Source organism: Chiloscyllium punctatum, chromosome 1 (assembly GCF_047496795.1).
Source record: "Chiloscyllium punctatum isolate Juve2018m chromosome 1, sChiPun1.3, whole genome shotgun sequence".
Taxonomy (NCBI): domain Eukaryota; kingdom Metazoa; phylum Chordata; class Chondrichthyes; order Orectolobiformes; family Hemiscylliidae; genus Chiloscyllium; species Chiloscyllium punctatum.
The window spans coordinates 60,498,361-60,521,934 of NC_092739.1; positions in this window are offsets into that span (position 1 = coordinate 60,498,361).

The following is a 23,574-nucleotide window of genomic DNA, read 5'->3' on the forward strand; positions in this document are numbered from 1 at the left end:
GGATTGCAGTCAAGCCTCCCGAAATTATTTCAGGAACAGTGGCCTTGTTGGAGATTAGGCCTTGGATCACACTGAAGACATCACACAGAAGAAGGGCTTATGCCCGAAACGTCGATTCTTCTGCTCCTTGGATGCTGCCTGATCTGCCGCGCTTTTCCAGCAACACATTTTTCAGCCCACATCACACAGACAATCAATGTGAATAATGGAGCAATGTGACTGGACCCTCACTCTCCTCTGGTCAAAGGAAAATATTACCTTCTTGATGTGGATGCTCTCCTTTGTTTCATCTGGTCACAATCTTCAACCATAGCCTCAGAGACAGGCCTAAAGGTACTTATCTTGCTGCATTATCTGTGGTCACATGAAACATGCTAAGAATATGAGCTCAGCAATATTTGACTGAAAGGTGAAGGACTTTGTTCTTTTGGGGCTCTAGGGGGCCTGTTTAGATTTGTTTTGCTTGTAGCATGAGTAAGTCAGCTCACTATAAACTGGTGCTCATTATGAAAACTGTTTCCACCAGTTCTTTAAGTGTAGGAAACTACAGAACTTGTTCGGTCTTATGTCAATCACTTTCTGGCCTAATAATTGGAAGAGTGTCTTGCTATTAACAAGATATAGTTCATAATATTGGTACCAGTTATTTGTAGGTCACGTTGATGTGATAAACCTTACTGCAGACACTTGGAGGAGAACTTATGAAACAAAGCTGTTCTGCCCAAATCCGTATGACATTATTATGGAGGATGGCGTTTACAACACTCTCCAGTATTCACCCCTTCAGATCCATATGCCGCACTGTCCATCAAGGTCGAAGCACTGACACTACCATTGCTATTGCTCAGCAACTTCAGACTCTGGGAACATGACATTCTCCAGGATGTCTTCTGGATGTGACAAGTTGACAAGCCACATTAACCAGGTTATAGGAGAGCTGGGAGCATGCTCCAGCATTTATGTTCACTGCTCTGCCTCTTCCTTGCCTGAGGCATTCTCTCCTTAATCATTTTCTCCTCCAGGAGCCTTTGGTCATGAGAGAATGCAATGTTATGCAGGTAGCATTACATACAACTCGTGCAAAGGCTGACTTTTGCCATGCAGTTTGATGGTTGTTGTTAAGTTTAACCATCTGTCATTTCTATCACCTTCTCCCAGATGAGAAGGTTCTGCACTGAATATCAGTGTGCTGCCTAAGGGAAGCTGCCATTCAGCATTACATAGCTACTCAGCAAGGAAAGTTAAATCAACATTTTCAGGTTTCATTGGGAGGGTTTCATATGTTTATTTAAGAGCACTTAGTACTTAATTAAGCGGCCAGGATCGAGACATCTGTACATGTCAGACATGATTGAATGTTAGAGTAGGCTTGATGGGCAGAATGACCTAATTCTGCTTCAATGTCTTAAGGTCTTACACATATAAATTTTGCCTGCTCCATGACTCAATAAAATCATGAGTAATTGTGACCTTAATTCTATTGAATCGATGACTTCCTTGATAGTTAAGGAAGTGGCCGGTGACCTGCTGAGAGCCATCTCCTTGCCTATACTGCCTCATTCCTGCTGCTCTTGGCTGTACCACTAACCCCACCCACTATCACTCACGTTGATCTCAGAGCCAGCAACCAGCCAAGAATTTGGATAGGTGTAGTACTGACACAGACCGCATCCTCCCTGGTCACATTCACATCCCATGGTGATCCCCATTCTGATTGGCTAGCTGACTTCTGTCCTGGGCCTTTGGTCTTGAGAAGTCCCACATTGCCCAAATAGCACTTAATGGAGCAGGTCTTCTCTGAGAGAAGCAGTGCAACAAGGACTCTTTTGGCCTCTGTTAAAGACTGTCTTTCCTACCTACTTGCTTTTGAGTCATATTTCTCAGTTTGTTATGGGATCCTTTCTTGCTACTTTCATCTGGATGGAGCAAGATCTTGAAGAGGATAAGCAGAAGGAGGATGCTCAATATCTATCAGAACCATCATGAAGGCCTCTAAGGTGAAGGAGTGAGGTGGTGGGTGGGTCTGTGCTGAGATCTCTGCAATTCCCTTGCAAATGGAGTGGCTGTCTGATGAACCACAGGGCATGTCAAAGATGCTCAAAGTCACCAGACCCCCGATTATTTACACTACTGAATCTTTCAATTTTCTACAGAGGACATCAATTACTATCATGCCAAAGTTCACAGAATAATAAGCAGTTAACTGCTCTTTTCGGCTAGAGTTGAAGTAAAACTTCCCCACTGAAACCAACAGCCAAATTACAATATTTTGGCTTTGCAGTGGATGGCTTCTCTTGTATTCAGACCATGAGTAACTATGCATTTTGGACATTTAAACATTGGAACAGAGACAGGAACATTTTCCATCAGAACAGGAAACAAATCCATAGCTAGCATCAATTGCAGGAACAAGTCATATCGGTCTGAATGTGCCACTTTGCTTTTATATTTAGAAATTCTTTTCTATGGGTATTTGGACATTGTGCAGCAGGATAGATGTTAAACAAAGTATGACTCCAAATAACAGTCTACAAGACTTGGTCTTAGTCAATGAGGTAGCCATGAAGGAGTGCCTTAAAAGAGGAAAGTGGAGTCAAAGGATAGAGAAGTGTAAATAAGGTATTCAGAGTTTGAGTGTTATGCAATACCCTCCAGATAGAGAGTCACACATTTAAATGTTTTGCTGAACAACATTAATCACAGAGCGAGAGCATATGTAGAAGGCAGAACAGCATCAGCAGCAATAAAAGGGGAATATCTGGAGAAGGGCAGGAAGTGGCAGAGTTCAATATCAATGCCACACCTAGGAATGCCAGTGGTTAGCCTGAGCTCCCCCTAAGTTTGTTACTCTCTTACTCTAACAATGTAAGCAGGAGCTCATGAACAAAACTGTCCCTGGACCAACCTTTATCATTTTCTCTTGCTTTGAAGAAATATTCAAACCATAAGCCAATGCCTATATCAATAACAGTTTGACAATTCAATCTTAGATGCCTTTTTGAAATTACATGAGTGACCAAAACCCAAAATGTAATAAAGTCTACTGGTTTTATTCAAAAGATTATAGATATTTTTCATTCATTTTTCTCTTAGGTGATCAACGCATGGCACATTTCTTTACAGAAGGTTTCTAACTTTACCCCATCTAAAAGGTGCTTCCCTAGTGAGCTGAGCAGAGTGGTCAAATGTTGTGATTATTCATGATTGGAAATGTGAAATGTTCATGGCTGCTGACCTTGACATAAGATTAAAAACAAATGGAATCAGTCTTCTGAGCCTTCGTTCAACACTGTGTTGAGATTGGTTCGTGAGCAGCAAAAGGGATTGCCATGGAGGAATCTTGCTGAAGGGGGAATCTGTGTGCCAACTCTGCTGAGAATGACAGACATGAAGACATCGAGAGCATAGTCATGAGAATAAAGCATGTGACCTCAGATTATACGTGATTATAATGAGGTCAGCCAGGTGGACATCATAGAATATGAGTTCCCTGACTGGGGCTGTTAATCTGATCCAAGCAGGGAGTCCTGGCTGACAGATAAGTTCAGGAGTGTTGGACATCCTGCTCACTCTGAGAGCGGCTCCAAGGGAGCTGGCTCAGTGTCAAGGACTCCCCATATGTAATTAAAGGGTGACTTAGTAATGGAATACCAGCTTCTATGGCGTTATTTTACACACAAATAGCTGCATAATGTATTTTAAGGTGTAACACTGAATTGCAGCACTCCAGATGAGACTGAGGTGGAATCGACAAGTATTGAGCCTTTGTTGTATGATGATACCACAGATAGACAATTAGCAAGGAAGTCAAACAACTGTTAATGTGGATTCGGAATTAAGAAGGTCTGACTCTCATTCTGAAATCTCCCCAACTGCCCCTTGTTAAAGATGATGGTTTCCTTTCAAAAAGCCTGTGTATTTCCTGTGAGTTAGTTAATTCTCTGTCCATCCCAATATAAATTGGAAGGGTTTGAAGGGATATGGGCCTGGTGCTGGCAGATGGGACTAGATTGGGTTGGGATATCTGGTCGGCATGGACAAGTTGGACCAAAGGGACTATTTCCATGGTGTACATCTCTATGGCTCTAGGGCTCTATGACTCTATATCACACCTAACACCGTGTGTTTTTATGCTAGCAGTCACATTTTATCTGGCACCTTGTCAAATACCTTTTGGAAATCTAAATGCAATGCATCCACTTGCTCTCTTTGCCCACCTTGCTTGTTACATCCTCAATTTAGTTCAATAAGATATTCTAATGCTGTCTACTTTGTAGAAAACATATTGATATTGTCTGGTTGAGTTGGGATGCTCTGAATTTTGTGCTGCTAAATGAGCCATCACTACATGTTCTGATGAAGGGAGTGAAGTTGGTTGGACCACCTGAGGATCACCAAAACAACATCCTTGTGGACCCTAGAATATCCTCCTTACCAACACTGGGGGGTTTGTGCAAAAATTTGGAAATCTGTCCCACAGACCTGTACGGAAGCAGCCTGACATTGTCTGAGAATTGCCATATCCCTGACATCAACATCCCTGAGTATATGCTGTCCCATTGACATGACAGAGCAGAGATGATGGCACAGTGGTTTACAGTCAAGAGGGAGTTGCTCCAGAAGTTCTCAACATCGACTTCAAAGACCACAAAGTCGTATAGCAGCAGGTCAAACATGGCAAAGGAAATCTACTGTTGATGACCATGTAACACATGTGACCCTCATCTCCGTATCCTTATAGCTGATGATTCAGTACCCCCTTCACATTGGGCAGCACTTGGAGGAAGCTCAGAAGGTGACAATGGAAAAAGTGCCCTCTGGCTGAGGTTGTTAAATGTCCATCGCCAAGAATGGTTCCATAGCACAAATTTTAATAAAAACAAAGTAACTATTCAACATGTCGAATATTTATTATTATTCCCCAGAAATTAAAGAATAAGCGGTAACTTCATTGAAATATGTAAGTCATGGTCTGATGGCATTAAGTACATTCATTCATTTGTTCATTCTTTCCTTTTTTCTTTTTTGTTTTGGCCAGACAGAGACAAATTGCCTATATTACAGCAAATTCATTTTCAAGGGCAGATAATTTCTAATGCCAAATACTTACATTCATGCTATCTTTGTTTTCTTTCTCTCTTATCAGGATATCCTGACCATGTTATAACATGGACGTGTAGGTACTGAGCACACTTGATGGTTAGCAAGTGAATCTATGTATTGGTCAGCAATGAATCAGGGTTTTCAATGACTAAATATCACATGTGAGGCAGGCCACAAGTCCCAAATTCAGTCATGGAAGCAGCCTTTACACCTATACCATGCTCCATTTGTAGCCTCAACTAAAATAGGAACAAACATATTCATGATGCATCAGGAAAATCACGTTTGCAGGTGGAATGCATCTGCAAATTTTCTATTTTTAACAGTTGACCTTTAAAGGATAGTGTCTGATGACTGAGCAAAGATCATTGCGAAATTGTTTTAAACCATATGTGTTAAGTGGGGAGCATGTCATATCACATTGTAACACTATTATTTAAAGACCACATTTGGCTTGATTTGATTTAGTGTAGTCACATGCACCCAAGAACAGTGAAAAGCTTTGTTTTGCTGTACAGGCAGATCATAGCAAACAAGGACATTTATAAGGATGTTGCTAGTGTTGGAGGATTTGAGCTATAGGGAGAGGCTGAACAGGCTGGGGCTGTTTTCCCTGGAGCGTCAGGGGCTGAGGGGTGATCTTATAGAGGCTTATAAAATCACGAGGGCATGGATCGGGTAAATAGACAAAGTCTTTTCCCTGAGGTTGGGGAGACCAAAACTAGTGGAAATAGGTTTAGGGTGAGATGGAAAGATATAAAAGGAAATTAAAGGGCAACTTTTTTCATGCAGAAGGTAGTGTGTGTATAGAATGAGCTGCCAGAGGAAGTGGTGGAGGCTGGTACAATTACATCATTTGAAAGGCATCTGGATAGGTACATGAATAGGAAGGGTTTTGAGGGATATGGACCAAGTGCTGGCAAATGGGACTAGATTAGGATAGGATATTTGGTTAGCGTAGATGAGTTGGACCAAAGAGTCTGTTTCTGCACTGTACATCTCTGTGACTCTGTAGCTTGCTGATTAAGAGTGAGGAAGACAAGGTTACAACTGCACAGGAGACGCACAAAGCAAGATCACCAGAAGCAAGATCAACATTATTTGAAGTTAGAGAGGTCTATTCAGCAGTTTAATAATGGTAGGGAAGAAGCTGTTCTTGAGTCTGTCAGTGTCTGTGTTCAAGCTTTTGCATTTTCTCCCTGAGGACGAGGTTGCAGGAAAGCATTACCAGGGTGGGCGGGGTCTTTGATGTTGGCAGCTTTTCTGCTGCAACAAGAAGTTTAAGTGGAGTCCACGGATGGGAGATTGGCTTCCATGATGGTCTGGGCTGAGCACACAATCTTCTGTAGTTTCTTACAGTCCTGGGCAGAGTTGTTGCTGTACCAGGCCATTATGCACTTAGATAGTATGCGTTCTATGGTGCATCTGTAAAAGTTGGTGAGGGTCCTTATGGACATGCCAAATTTCCTAAGCCACCTGAGGAAGAAGAGGTGGTGTTGTGTCCTCATGACCATTGAATCTACATGGGACGTCCAGAACAGCTCATCAGTAACCATCATTCCTAGGAAGTTGACACTCTTGAACCTTCCATGTCAGCTCCAGTGATGTCCATAGGGGCGCGTTCTGCTCCTTTCTTCCTGAAGTCAATGATAATTTATTTTGTTTTGCAAACATTGAGACAGAGGTTGTTATCATTGCACTATGACACCAAGCCCTGTTTTCTGACTCATTATTGTTGATATCCGCCCTGCCATAGTAATGTCATCAGCAAACTTGTAGATGGCAATCATTAGGAATTTGGTTATACAGTACAGGGATTACAGTAGGTGGTTGAGAACACATCCTTGCAGGGCACCAGTGGTGAGGATTATCATCTTCACTGTTGTCTATCTTCATTGGGAGAAAGTGAGGACTGCAGATGCTGGAGATCAGAGCTGAAAATGTGTTGCTGGAAAAGCGCAGCAGGTCAGGCAGCGTCCCAGGAACAGGAGAATCGACGTTTCGGGCATGAGCCCTTCTTCAGGAATGAGGAAAGTGTGCCAAGCAGGCTAAGATAAAAGCTAGGGAGGAGGGACTTGGGGGGGGGGGGGGAGCGTTGGAAATGCGATAGGTGGGAGGAGGTTAAGGTGAGGGTGATAAGGTGAGGGTGATAGGCCAGAGTGGGGGTGGGGGCGGAGAGGTCAGGAAGAAGATTGCAGGTTAGGTAGGTGGTGCTGAGTTCGAGAGTTTGGACTGAGACAAGGTGGGGGGAGGGGAAATGACGAAACTGGAGATATCTGAGTTCATCCCTTGTGGTTGGAGGGTTCCTAGGTGGAAGATGAGGCGCTCTTCCTCCAGCCGTCGTGTTGCTATGGTCTGGCGATGGAGGAGTCCAAGGACCTGCATGCCCTTGGTGGAGTCGGAGGGGGAGTTGAAGTGTTGAGCTACGGGGTGGTTGGGTTGGTTGGTCCGGGTGTCCCAGAGGTGTTCTCTGAAACGTTCCGCAAGTAGGCGGCCTGTCTCCCCACTATAGAGGAGGCCACATCGGGTACAGTGGATGCAGTAAATGATGTGTGTGGAGGTGCAGGTGAATTTGTGGTGGATATGGAAGGATCCCTTGGGGCCTTGGAGGGAAGTAGAGGGGGAGGTGTGGGCGCAGGTTTTGCATTTCTTGCGGTTGCAGGGGAAGGTGCCGGGAGTGGAGGTTGGGTTGGTGGGGGGGTGAGGACCTGACAAGGGATTCACGGAGGGAGTGGTCTTTTCGGAAAACTGATAGGGGAGGGGAGGGAAATATATCCCTGGTGGTGGGGTCCATTTGGAGGTGGCGGAAATGACGATGGATGATATGATGTATATGGAGGTTATTGGGGTGGTAGGCGAGGACCAGTGGGGTCCTGTCCTGGTGGCGGTTGGAGGGGCAGGGCTCAAGGGTGGAGGAGCAGGAAGTGGAGGAGATGTGGTGGAGAGCATCATCGATCACATCTGGGGGGCAAATTGTAGTTTTTGAAGAAAGAGGCCATCTGGGCTGTTCGGTATTGAGGTGAACACCTTCCCCTGCAACCGCAAGAAATGCAAAACCTGCGCCCACACCTCCCCCCTTACTTCCCTCCAAGGCCCCAAGGGATCCTTCCATATCTGCCACAAATTCACCTGCACCTCCACACACATCATTTACTGCATTCTCTGCACCCGATGTGGCCTCCTCTATAGTGGGGAGACAGGCCGCCTATTTGCGGAACGTTCAGAGAACACCTCTGGGACACCCGGACCAACCAACCCAACCACCCCGTAGCTCAACACTTCAACTCCCCCTCCCACTCCACCAAGGACATGCAGGTCCTTGGACTCCTCCATTGCCAGACCATAGCAACACGACGGCTGGAGGAAGAGCGCCTCATCTTCCGCCTAGGAACCCTCCAACCACAAGGGATGAACTCAGATTTCTCCAGTTTCCTAATTTCCCCTCCCCCCACCTTGTCTCAGTCCCAACCCTCGAACTCAGCACCACCTTCCTAACCTGTAATCTTCTTCCTGACCTCTCCGCCTCCACCCCCACTCCAGCCTATCACCCTCACCTTATCACCCTCACCTTAACCTCCTCCCACCTATCGCATTTCCAACGTCCCTCCCCCAAGTCCCTCCTCCCTAGCTTTTATCTTAGCCTGCTTGGCACACTTTCCTCATTCCTGAAGAAGGGCTCATGCCCGAAACGTCGATTCTCCTGCTTCTTGGATGCTGCCTGACCTGCTGCGCCTTTCCAGCAACACATTTTCAACACAGCGGGTATACAAGATCAGTGGCATCAGAGGCTGGGGTAGGAGAGAGTAGGGAGGAAGATGTTATAGGCAATAGTGAAAGTGATGGAGCATGAAAATTGCTGGGAGGTGGATACAGTAGCTGACTTAGAGTGAAGCCAAAGTATAGAATATAAGCTGGTAGCACCTGTGGTGTTAGAGTGGGAAGGATGTTAACTTTCTTCCTCCAATGCTGGGTATTCTTCCAGAACACAGAGATCACACTAGCCCAGAGGGCAACCTCGGATCAAGCTGGCATGGTTCGGTGTTGTAGCATTATCTGCTGATCGTGGTAAAAAATGACATCTTCTGTTGGCACTAGCCATCCAGCAGGACCTTCAAGTCTGACTCTATAAAGCTGTTTCACCAGTTTCTTGCTGTCTGTCATGTTAACGGCAAATGTCAGAAACTGCATGGCATCTCTGGACTGACTATGATTATCTGCGAGCAAGACGGTCTGTCAAAGATGGCTCAAGCACAAGAGCTGCTGGTCTTCTGTCAGATATATGCTGAATGGTGAGTAGTCATGAAGGATGCCATAGGGGATGGGGAGGATGTTAATGAGCTGAGTTTGGTAAGATACCGTGAGAAATCTCACTGGGCTTGAAGGTGAGAACTCATCCAAAAAACACGATGGAGCTCACACTTAGTCATACAAAAAGCATAAGATTCAGCCCAAAGAATGATGGCAGTTTTGAACTGTGATCCACAAATGGAAAATGATAACAAATCAGTGGTCACTTTTATATGTGAGCTTGATAATTCTTTTGTTAATCAAAGGTATCATGAGTTATCATTCAAAAGTGGATATATGGAGTTTGATAATAGATTAGTTGTGATCTCTTTGGATGTTTATAACCCTGCCGTTTGTTCTTTCCATGTCTGTGTACTATAGTTTTTGGTGCTGGAAAAACACAGCTGGCCAGGCAGCATCCGAGGAGCAGGAGAATCGACGTATAGGGCATAAGCCCTTCTTCGGATCTCCAGCACCTGCAGTCCTCACTTTCTCCTACTACAGTTTTTGGTTCCATCTTCTGTGTGAATTAAACTGTAAAACATAATGGAGTTGATCTTATCTTTGTGCAATTTTGTAAAATGGGAAATTGCTAGTCAGAATCCATTTTATATCCCTCTCTATTTTTAATTTTACTCAGTTGTCATGGGAGTAATCCCATGGCCTTTTGGATTGCCCAGGAATTAGAAGAAAAATCAATTAAGGTTGCATTTTATCATTGTATTTAACCTCTACTCCACTGCATCCAAAGGTTACAAATCCACGCACATGACCATAATCTGAGGCTGCAATTAGATCCAAGACTGATAGGAATAGGAGTAGCTACCACAGGCCAATAAAAGTAGCCTGGGCTTTAAACACACTGCCAGCAATGGGAATACTAACAATGAAAAATGCTTCATCCTTTGACAAGAGGAAATTACTTGCAGGTCATCACAGAGGCGTGGTTTATAGCTAATGAGACAAGTTGCAAAGAATTCTGTGAGAACTCTCTCTTGGACTCAGGGAGAGCAACCCTTCATGAGACACTTGGCTGACTTCTAGCAATGTTCAGCCTACTGTTTAAGCTTTCATTTCATGCATGGTATTTATAAAGAATCACACAAAAGTGATGTTCAGCCGTTGTTTTAAATGCTTAGCAGTTGTATGCATTTGCATCACACAAAATATACTTGATTGTTTCATCATGGAAAACTTAAATTATTGTGAATCAAATGACCTATTCAGAGATCCTGTATATTTTGGGGTTTTTTGCAACCATTAAATAATGAGTTACCTCCAGTGTTTAAGTACAAACTATCTATGGAAGTTCAGAAATGTTGGTTTGATTGATATAAACATTTATCAACAAATGTCTTAACATTCATGCTTTTTTTCTGTTTATAAAAAGAAGTTAATTGTTGCTTCATGAGGGTATTTATTGAATTGGGTTTCTTTAGATCTGTATTACTATTCAGATGTGGAAAATATGCAGATTAGATGCAAATACATTCAAAGACTTTTGAACTATGTTAAAATAGAAACTGTTCTTGTTTGGTCTGTTCTTTGAGTGACACATAGACACAAACAAGTGTGTTTTGTTTCATAATGAAATGCTGATGCACTAACACTGCCTGAGGAAAGAAATAAAAGGCAGATTTGTGGGAAGAAAATGGCAAGTTCTTCTGAAAGAGAGTGTGGCATAAAACAAACTATCTTCAATAAAATCTACAAACTTTAAAACAACTACTCTAATTGGTCTGTTCTAATGTTTTGTGTGACTGTAATACAAGCTGGATTAAGCCACAAATGGCTTAATATTCACCAGTTTCCCATGTATTCAAAGTAGAAGGTAAATGACATCAATTTTTCTTGTTTATATTTGAACATATTTCTATAACTCAAATGTTATTACTATTCTCATATTACTATTTTCATAGTAATAGTCAAAATGAATGAATATAACGGAAAGAAAATTGGATGGGTTTCTGTAACAATGGGCAATTTCCTGTACCACATCAGCCAGATGGCAAAGTTAAAAATTATCAGTTCTTCTACTGAACAGCCTATGATTTTCCTGTTTCAAGTTTAGGAGAAACAATTGTGTTGGTTTAGTATTTGCTGCATGAGATTACTGTGATTTAACATTTTAAGTGTTACACTTTTAAAATCCTGTAATATCCCTTGTTGTTTGTGTGCTCACTGAACCCAATTGAACATAACTCATTCTCCATTATTAGATCAAGATTGATCTCCACCTTTAGTGTAGTAAGGTAGTGAGGGTAAAATTATCCAAGATGTACTTCTAACCACTCATGATTATGAAAGTGGAAAACCCACAGCTATTAATATACTCTTTGTTCAAGATCCGACCAAAGTTATGCTGCAAGGTGGAAACAAGTTTGTACATTCTCCCCGTGTCTGAATGGGTTTCTTCTGGGTTGTCTGGTTTCCTCCCTATTTTGGAAAGCCTACTATTACCACCCAATTATTTTTACATTTCTCTAAGATTTGCCTGCATTTTCGTCTTTCTATCTCTCCAAGACTGTTTAGGGCCTATAGGACACCTCCTGCAAAGAAATTGTCCCTATTTTGTTTTTAACTTCTATGCATATGGCCTGACTTAAGGAAAGTTCAAAGCTATCACTCCTCATTATAGCAATAAAGTAATGGAGATGTACAGCACAGAAGTAGAGCCTTCGGTCCAACCCTTCCATGCCGACCAGATATCCCAACCCAATCTAGTCCCACCTGCCAGCGCCTGACCCATATCCCTCCAAACCCTTCCTATACATATACCCATCCAAATGCATTTTAAATGTTGTAATTGTACTAGCCACCACCAATTCCTCTGGCAGCTCATTCCATACACGCACCACCCTCTGCATGAAAATGTTGCCCCTTAAGTCTTTTATATCTTTCTCCTCTCACCTTAAACCTATGCCCCCAAGTTTCCCCCACCCCCGGGAAAAGACTTTGTCTATTTATCCTATCTATGCCTCTCATGATTTTATAAACCTCTATAAGATCACCCCTCAGACTCCGACGTTCCAGGGAAATCATCCCAGCCTATTCAACCTCTCCCTCCAGCTCAAATCCTCTAACCCTGTCAACATCCTTGTAAATCTTTGCTGAACCCTTTCAAGTTTCATAACATCCTTCTGATAGGAAGGAGTCCAGAAGTGCATGCAATATTCCAACAGTGGCCTAACCAATGTCCTGTACAGCTGCAACATGATCTCCCAACTCCTGTACTCAGTACTCTGACCAATAAAGGAAAGCATACCAAACGCCTTCTTCACTATCCTACCTACTTGTGACTCTACTTTCAAGGAGCTATGAACCTGCACTCCAAGGTCTCTTTATTCAACGACACTCCCTCAGACCTTACCACTAAGTGCATAAGTCCTGCTAAGATAAATGTAGTACCCCACAATTATTTAAATTAAACTCCATCTGCCACTCCACAGCTCATTGGCCCATCTGATCAAGATCCCATTGTAATCTGAGGTAAACTTCTTTGCTGTCCACTACACCTCCAATTTTGATGTCATCTGCAAACTTATTAACTATACCTCCTATGCACATATCCAATTCATTTATATAAATGATGAAAAGTAGTGGACCCAGCACTCCACTGGTCACAGGCCTCCAGTCTGAAAAAGATCCCTCCACCACCACCCTCTGTCTTCTACCTTTGAGCCAGTTCTGTATCCAAATGCCTAGTTCCCCCTGTATTCCATGAGATCTAACCTTGCTAATCAGTGTCCCATGGGGAACCTTGTTGAATGCCTTATTGAAGTACATATAGATCACATCTACCGCTCTGTCCTCATCATTCCCCTTAGTTACTTCAAAAAACTCAATTGAGTTTGTGAGACATAATTTCCCATGCACAAATCCATGCTGACTACCCCAATCAGTCTTTGCCTTTCCAAATACATATACATCCTCTCCCTCAGGATTCCCTCCAACAACTTGCCCACCACCAGCATCAGGCTCATTGGTCTTTAGTTCCCTGGCTTCCCCTGGCTCATAATTCCAAGCCAGGGGAACCTTACCACCTTTCTTAAATAGTGGCACCACGTTAGCCAACCTCCAATCTTCTGGTACCTTACCTGTGACTATCGACTATCAACAATACAAATATCGCAGCAAGAGGCCCAGCAAACACTTCCCTAGCTTCCCACAGAGGTCTAGGGTACACCTGTTCAGGTCCTGGGGATTTATGTGCTTCAAGACATCCAGCACTTCCTCCTCTGTAATGTGGACATTTTTCAAGATGTCATCATCAATTTCCCTACATTTTATATCTTCTGTGTCCTTTTCCACGGTTAACACTGATGCAAAATACTCGTTTAGTGTCTCCCCCATCTCCTGCAGCTCCACACAAAGGCCGCCTTGCTGATCTTTGAGGGGCCCTATTCTCTCCCTAGTTACCCTTTGTCCTTAATGTATTTGTAAAAAACCCTTTGGATTTTTCTTAAACCTATTTGCTAAAACTATCTCATGTCTCATTTTGGCCTCCTGATTTCCCTCTTAAGTATAATTCTACTGCCTTTATACTCTTCTAAGGATTCACTCGATCTATCCTGTCTATACCTGACATATGCTTCCTTCTTTTTCTTAACCAAACCTTCAATTTCTTTAGTCATCCAGCATTCCCTATACCTACCAGCCTTCGCTTTCAACCTAATAGGAATATGCTGTCTCTTGACTCTTGTTATCTCATTTCTAACGGTTTCCCATTTTTCGGCTGTCCCTTTACCTGCGAGCATCTGTCCCCAATCAGTTTTGTGAGTTCTTGCCTGATACCATCAAAATTATCCTTCCTCCAATTTAGAACTTCAACTTTTAGATTTGGTCTATCCTTTTCCTTCACTATTTTACAACTAATAGAATTATGGTCGCTGGTCCCAAAGAGCTCCCCAATGACACCTCAGTCACCTGTTTTGCACCTTCTCTAGTAGGTACATCCACATATTGAATCAGAAAATGTTTTTGTGCACACTTAACAAATTTTTCTCCATCTAAACCCTTCACACTGTGGCAGTCCCTGTCTATGTTTGGAAAGTTAAAATCCCCTGCCATAACCACCCTATTATTCTTATGGATAACTGAAGTCTCCTTACAAATTTGTTTGTCAATTTCGCGCTGACTATTAGAGGGTCTATAATACAATCCCAAAAAGGTGATCATCCCTTTCTTATTTCTCAGTTCCACCCAAATCACTTCCCTGGATGTATTTCCAGGAATATCCTCCCTGAGTACAGCTGTAATGCTATCCCTTATCAAATATGCCACTCCCCCTCCTCTCTTGTCTCCCTTTCTATCCTTTCTGTAATATTTGTATCCTGGAACATTAAGCTGCCAGTCCTGTCCATCCCTGAGTCATGTTTCTGTAATTGCTATGATATCCCAGTCCCATATTCCTAACCATGCCCTGAGTTCATCTGCCTTCCATATTAGTCCCCTTGCATTGAAATAATTGCATAGGAGAAAGTGAGGACTGCAGATGCTGGAGATCAGAGCTGAAAAGGTTTTGCTGGAAAAGCGCAGGAGGTCAGGCAGCATCCAAGGAGCAGGAGTTTTTTTTTTAAATCGACGTTTCGGGCATGAACCTTCCTGAAGAAGGGCTCATGCCCGAAACATCGATTCTCTTACTCCTTGGATGCTGCCTGACCTGCTGCGCTTTTCCAGCAACACATTTTCAGCTTTGAAATAAATGCAGTTAATTTTTCAGTCTTACCTTGTTTTCTGTTTTGTCCCTGCCTGCCCTGACTGTTTGACTCACGTCTGTCCTCAACTGTACCAGTCTCAGATTGATCTCTTTCCTCAATATCTCCCTGCCCGCTCCCGCCTCCCCCACCCTTACTAGTTTAAATCCTCCCGAGCAGGTCCAGCACACCTCCCTGCCAGTATATGAGCCCCCTTCCAATTCAGGTGCAATCTTTCCTTCTTGTACTGGTCACTTCTATCCCAGAAGAAATTCCAGTGATCGAAAAATGTGAATCCTTCTCCCATACACCAGATCCTCAGCCATGTAGTCATCTGCTCTATCCTCTTATTCCTACACTCAATAGCTCGTAGCACCGGGAGTAATCTAAATATTACTACTCTCGAGGACCTCCTTTTTAATTCCTGCTGAACTCTCTATATTCTCCCTTCAGATTCTCTTCCTTTTCCCTTCCTATGTCGTTGGTCCCAATGTGTACAATGACTTCCTGCTGGGCCCTCTTCCCCTTGAGAACATTCTGCAACCTCTCTGAAATATCCTTGATCCTGGCAGCAGGGATGCAGCACACAATTGACTTCTTGATGAGTACTCTGATACCACCACCTATGACATAACCCCCACCATCCTTTACAGAAGATTCTATATGCTCAAATGTTGAACAGCCAGTCCCATCTCAATCTCAACCATAATATCATTGCTGTACATGACAGCAATAATATTTCATCCATCTGCATTAATCAATAACCTCATCTGACTGACTTGCAAGACTCCTTGCAGTAAAATAAATACTATCCCAGCCTTATCAAGCTACCTTGTGCCTTAACTTGACCAGAGATTGCCCTCTGGACTGACGTGGTTCTTCTTCTATACTAACCTGCACACAACCTACCACTGTACCATGACTCTGTGTCCTCTGCCAAATTTGTCTAAATTATTAAATAATTAATTTTAAAAAATCCTTCAAGAAGGTAGGGGCTGCACCGGAAGGAGCAACCAAGAGTAAGTACGTTAATGACGTTCACTAAATAGCCTTGTAATGATTTGTAAAGTTCCACTCTTATCCATTGATACATTAGATTGGGTTAGTTCCCTGATAGCTTCTGTCCATTAAGTTCAAGCTAGTCTGTCCCAATGTAAGATCTACCCTTTATATCTAGAAGTCATTCTTAATTTTCTTCCTGAAATGTCTGGCTGTGATTTTATTTTTCTGAATAATTCCCCAGTACTACTCCTCAACCAGCAAAATAGATTCCCAGTATTTAACCATTCAGTTCCTCTTAATATCTTGTGAACTTGAAATAAATTGCACCTTACAATTATAGTTTTGAGGGAATAAAATTCCAGTTGATGTAATTTCTGCTCTTAATTTAACAAGATCATATATAACTTCTAGGAGAAAGTGAGGACTGAAGATGCTGGAGAGCAGAGTCGGGAGTGTGGTGCTGGAAAAAACACAGCAGTTCAGGCAGCATCCAAGGAGCAAGAGAATTGATATTTTGGGCATAAGCCCTTCAGAAGGAATAATGAATACCATTCCTGGGGAACTTCAAACCGCATCTACTGGAAAACAACACAATCAGACCAAAGATTGAACTACAGAAGCATTCATCCCAACACCCACAAACAAAGTTGCATCAGAATATTATTTCAATGAGCCACCACACACTGCAGCACAGAGGAACTACGCAGAGCAGAGGAAAATCACCTATACATTGTATTGAAAAAGAATGGATATCCAATGAACACAGTCCACCAACTTCTCAGCAACAAACCCAAACAAACAGACAAAACGCGTCCAGAAACCCTAGCCACTCTCCCTTACGTCAAAGTCATCTCAGAAATGACTGCCAGACAACTCAGACCCCTTGGCATCATGGTAGCCCACAAACCCATCAACACACTAAAGCAATAGCAACTGAATTTGTCTATACAGACAATAAGCAAAGCTAATGTCATTTACAAAATGCCGTGCAAGAACTGTAAAAACACTGCATTGGACAAACAGGCAGAAAACTAGCCACCAGGATATGAACGTCGACTAATCACAAAACGGCATGACCCTCTCTCACTAGTATCCTTACATACAGATAAGGAAGAACACCACTTTGACTGGGACAGCACATCCATCCCAGGACAAGCCAAATAGAGACATGCACGAGAATTCCTAGAAGCATGGCATTCCAATTGGAACTCTATCAACAAACACATTGACTTGGACCCCATTTACCACCCGCTGAGAAAAAGAACAGGAAATGACATCATCATGGGAAATGACATCACTACATGAAATAACATCACCAAACCAAAGAAACCCAAACATATAAATGGAAAGCAGGAATCATCAGCAGTGCTTCATTTGGAGGCTCACTGAAGATGTTATCGAGTATGGTAATGAAATGTCTGAAATGAACATTCCAGCTCAGTGAACAAACCTACATCGAGACATTCTAAAATACCTTCTGAAGAGTCACTATAAAATGCCCCTTTTCCCCATATTAATCACTTTCTCATGAAAGTCAGAAAACTTCATCAACAACCTTTTTACCATCTCATGCCATGTTCTTTCCGATTTGCAGAATCTTTTCAAAATGGTCAGTCAGACTATCCAGAATCATGTACTCCAGCAGTTTTCAGACTTGCATGTTATGCTAACGAGTATATATAATTCCTTGGTTTCCCACTTGCACTTTGCTTAAATAGTAGAGTGAAATGTGCAAATTTCCAACCTAAAGGAAAAATTCTTAAATCAAGATACTCTTGATAGATTTTCATTAGGGTATCTTCTATGTTCTCGCTCATTTCCTTCAAAATCCTGGAATTGAAACCATCTGATGCTGGTGATTTGTTCCTCTTCACCACCATTATTTTCTTCATTCCTCTTTCAGTACTTGTTGGTTCGGCTTTAACCTTCTAACTCGAGAGGGTGCAGAGAAGATTTACAAGGATGTTGCCAGGTTTGGAGGATTTGAGCTACAGGGAGAGGCTGAATACACTGGGGCTAATTTCACTGGAGAATCAGATACTGAGGGCTGAACTTAAAAAAGTTTACAAAATCATGAGGAGCGTGGATAGGGTGAATAGCCAAGGTCTTCTTCCTTGGGTATGGGAGCCCAAAACTAGAAGGCAAAAGATTAAGGTGAGAGAGGAAAGATTTTACAAAAGACCTGAGGAGTAGCTTTTTCACACAGAGAGTGGTGTGTAAATGGAACAAGATGCCAAAGGAAGTAGTGGAGGCAGATACAATTACAATATTCAAAATGCATCTGGACTGATATCTAAATAGGAAGGGTTTTGGATGTGTATAGGTTAAATACTAGCAAATGGGACTAGTTCAAATTGGCATGACAAGTCAGTGTGGACGAGTTGGACCGAAGGTTCTGTTTCCATGCTGTATGACTCTATGTTCAGTAATGCTGATCTCTTCCTTTATCATAAAACCTGATGGAATGCAGTTATTAGCATGTTTGTCATTTCCTAACTTCTATTTACAATGCCACTGTTATGAGTTTTCGAGGACTTCACATTGTTACTGACGACTAACTTTTCAGAATGTAATTCAACTTATTTTTGTTGAGGTTGATATTCTTTGTAAGTTCCTTTATACTGCTCTTTTAATGGTTATTTGCTACCTGTTTTGATATATTTGTTCCTGATACATTTCCCATTCTGCGGGAATCCTATGCTTTATTCAGGATCTGGTTTGCTTTTCTTTTTTATTTTGTTTTTTATTTATTCTTTTTATCTTTTATCTTATATCTTTTATGGTTCATGGCTGTCTGTTTTTTTTGGCAGCTGGAGTTCTTGTCCCTCAGTATTATTAACTGACTCCATATCAGATTACTTTACTTGTTGACAAACTCCCACTGATCTGTTACTCATGAACAAAATCTCCCAGTTTGCTATGTGCAGTTTCTGGTTCATCCTATTGTAGTCAGGCTTACCAAATTTAGAATCTTAATAGATTTTTTTCATATTTTTCCTTGCACAGAAATAATGGCCTCGTTCTGAACATGATGTGGAGGTGCCGATGCTGGACTTGTGTGGACAAGGTCAGAAGTCACACGACACCACATTATAGTCCAACAGGTAAGACCATAAGACCATAAGACATAGGAGCGAGAAGTAAAGCCATTCGGCCCATCAAGTCCACTTCGCCATTCAATCATGGCTGATGGGCATTTCAACTCCACTTACCTGCATTCTCCCTGTAGCCCTTAATTCCTTGTGACATCAAGAATTTATCAATCTCTGCCTTGAAGACATTTAGCGTCCCAGCCTCCACTGCACTCTGCGGCAATGAATTCCACAGGCCCACCACTCTCTGGCTGAAGAAATGTCTCCGCATTTCTGTTCTGAATTTACCCCCTCTAATTCTAAAGCAGTGTCCATGGGTCCTAGTCTCCTTGTTTAACGGAAACAATTTCCTAGCGCCCACCCTCTCCAAGCCATGTATTATCTTGTAAGTTTCTATTAGATCTCCCCTTAATCTTCTAAACTCCAATGAATACAATCCCAGGATCCTCAGCCGTTCCTCATACGTTAGACCTACCATTCCAGGGATCATCCGTGTGAATCTCCGCTGGACACGCTCCTGTACCAGTATGTCCTTCCTGAGGTGTGGGGACCAAAACTGGACACAGTACTCCAAATGGGGCCTAACCAGAGCTTTATAAAGTCTCAGTAGCACAACAGTGATTTTATATTCCAACCCTCTTGATATAAATGACAACATTGCATTCGCTTTCTTAATCACGGACTCAAGCTGCATGTTTACCTTGAGAGAATCCTCAACTAGCACTCCCAGATCCCTTTGTACTTTGGCTTTACGAATTTTCTCACCGTTTAGAAAGTAGTCCATGCTTGTATTCTTTTTTCCAAAGTGCAAGACCTCGCATTTGCTCACATTGAATTCCATCAGCCATTTCCTGGACCACTCTTCCAAACTGTCTAGATCCTTCTGCAGCCTCCCCACTTCCTCAGTACTACCTGCCTGTCCACCTAACTTTGTATCATCGGCAAACTTTGCTAGAATACCCCCAGTACCTTCATCCAGATCATTAATATATAATGTGAACAGCTGCGGCCCCAACACTGAACCCTGCGGGACACCACTTGTCACTGGCTGCCATTCCGAAAAAGAACCTTTTATCCCAACTCTCTGCCTTCTGTCAGACAGCCAATCCTCAATCCATACCAGTAGCTCACCTCGAACACCATGAGCCCTCACCTTGCTCAGCAGCCTCCCGTGTGGCACCTTATCAAAGGCCTTTTGGAAGTCTAGGTAGACCACATCCGCTGGGTTTCCCTGGTCTAATCTACTTGTCACCTCTTCAAAGAATTCCAACAGGTTTGTCAAGCACGACCTCCCCTTACTAAATCCATGTTGACTTGTTCTAATCCGACCCTGCTCTTCCAAGAATTTAGAAACTTCATCCTTAATGATGGATTCTAGAATTTTACCAACAACTGCGGTTAGGCTAATTGGCAGATTTGAAATCACAAGCTTTTGGAGCACTGCTCCTTCATCAGGTAAAGTGACTTAACCAGACGAAGAAACAGCGCTCCAAAAACATCATTTCAAATAAACATGTTGGACTATGACCTGGTGTCATGTGACTTCCTTCTGCACAGTAAACATTCTAAGATTCGTTAAAACTCATTGCATTTGATCATATTAAGATTATTTTGACATAAATGTTCACACACCACAAGGCTGTTAGCTAAACAGTTATCACTCATTACTAAACTCAATATGGCATGTTCCTTTGTTAATTCTATTGCTACTGTAAAAATATCCTAGGAACTTCAAGAAATTCAGTACTTTCCTGACATGTGATGATCTGCTTTACCCGGTCAATGTGAAAGTTAAATATCGCTTTAAAAGCAAATCCGTTTTTGTTATGTTTCGCATTTGCACAATCTACTATTTCACAGCTACGATTAGAGCCTGTTATGAACCAAGCCAGACCCCCTCAAAAGATTTTAAGAAAGCAGCACGAACCCTAACTTTCCTAACTTGTTTTAAGCAGATGTCGAGTGGATATTCCAGGAGAGATGCAGCTGATCAAACCACTGAGTTTTAAACAAAACAGAATTTATTTACAAGCTGCCGAATGAAACACAAACAAAAGAGAACAGAATACAAAATGACTTAACCTATCCAAAAATCCAACAGATTATCCCAATTTAATCATTGCAACAATCCCCATAAGTACTCCTTGGCACAAAAGTAAAATCAAACACAGGGTCTTACAGGAGAGAGAGAGAGAGAGAGAGACAGAGAGACAGAGATGTCAGAGAGAGATTCAGCATAGAACACCTTCTCCCATGTAGCTTCAAACAACTGACTGCCTGCTTTCAGTGAACAGCCAGACTGCTAAATCCAAACCAAACCAAACTAAAGTAAAGTTGAACTGGGAGAACTGGCTGCTCCCCTTTTATTGCACAAGTGCTGTTTTTTTGAAATCTGAAAACATCCTCATGTTGATCAACCCCAGACATTTCGGAGTCTGTGTATTTACAACCTTCTGGGAAAAAAAACTTGTTAAAGGAGCAGCATCATCACAAGCCTGATACACAACTTCCATTACAGATTTAAATCCTTTTGTATATCTTAAAATCTACCTATTAAGTAGCTAATGCGTGCTGACTTCTTGCTGTATTCTAATGCCAGTGTTGGACTGGGGTGGACAAGAGAAAAATCATACAACACCAGTTTAAAGTCCAATAGGTTTATTTGGAAGTACATGCTTTTGGAGCATTTATTTGAAAGACCATACTCCAAAACCTGGTACTTCCAAATAAACCTAATGGACTATAGCCTGGTGTTGTGTGATTTTTAACTTCACTCATCATAAAAGTGATTTCATCCTTCATCATTAAGACTGCTCCTCTTTCCTACTGTTTCCCTCTTTTTTGTAACTTTATAATCCAGAACATTTATTTGCCAGGCTTGACTGCCAGACAATAAGATATTAATCCCTATAAAATGTAACGGTGAAAGTGTTTTGAACAAGGAAATAACAATAACAAAGACAATCTTTGCACTGTCCATTAACTGATGAAGCAGACAGTCCAAGATCAGATGAGAAAATTAGGTTGGTTCGGTAATGGATGGGTAATCCATACTGCCACTAAAGTGACCATGAGGGGAAGATGAAAACGAGCTGTTATGATTCTAACCTACAGTAACATTGAAGGTGTCAGGTCCAAGTTTAAGTCTAACATCATGGATCATTTTTTTTTCATTTTTATTAACATGATGGTCAGCCTTTGAAAAATAGTCTGCAAATGTTCTTTAATCAGAACCGTTCTGGGTTCTGAGGAAGTGTCACCTGATCCAAAATGTTAACTTTGACTTCCCTTCACAGATGCGACAAGATCTGTTGAGCTTTTCCAACAATTTCTATTTTTGTTTCTGATTTACAGCATCTGTAGTTCCTTAGTTTTTAATAGCCTTCAATATTTACTTGAACTATTGTAAATTATTGCAGTATAACCAATTTTCAATGAACACTCCAGAGCTTCCCTGCCATTTAACACCTACTGGATTATGTCACTGTCCTAATAATACTGTCTGACTTAGCCTTTAAAATAAAAGTTCACAAAAGTAATCACCATCCATATGCCATTATTTTGAAATCCAAATTCTAAAAAAAACATATATGCACATGAATCACACAGCTTTTATCACAAGATAAACTTAGGGTCAGGTCCAGACTTTTTTCTTGTCAGCTGTTCATATTTTTCTCTTTTCCTATTTTCAAATCACATATCACCTTAACATATTCTGTCACCAATTAATTTTAATAATTATTCACCAGTATTGTCCTTTTCTGTCCAATGAAACAACATTTTACGTAGTACTACGTCAAAAACATTATTAGAATTCTATATATGCAAATAAGTAATATCTGTAGAATTCCATTTGTCCAACATTTCCAATACCAGCTCAAATGATTTCAATAGACTTGTCAAATGTGATTTTCCCTCATAAAGCAACGCTGACTTGCATTGATGTTCATAGTTCACCCAATAGTCATCAGTAAAAGTACAATTATAAAGCAGATTTTCCTAAAGGAACCACTTTTATTGGTCTTGAAAATAGAAATGTCTATAGCAAGAAAAAAAACTTTGATAAGTAAAGCAAGTACAATACTTAGAATAAAAAAAACACTGCGGAGACAATACAAGGAGGAAGTCAAAGGGAAAGCAACATCTTTCAAAATTCTTTTGAAAGGTGACAATACTTAAAAAGCATATTAGAAATATATTTTTCAAATTTCTTTTTTCACTATTTTAACAGATACACTCAATTATTTATTTCAAACAGATTAATACTTCCAGAAGCACAGCACACAAAGTAATATTAAATCTGTTTTAAACATCCATTTGCTATTATTTCACAAAACATTTTATCCTGCATTTTTGCTGTTTAAATGTTTATGAGAAGGTATTTATAAGACAAA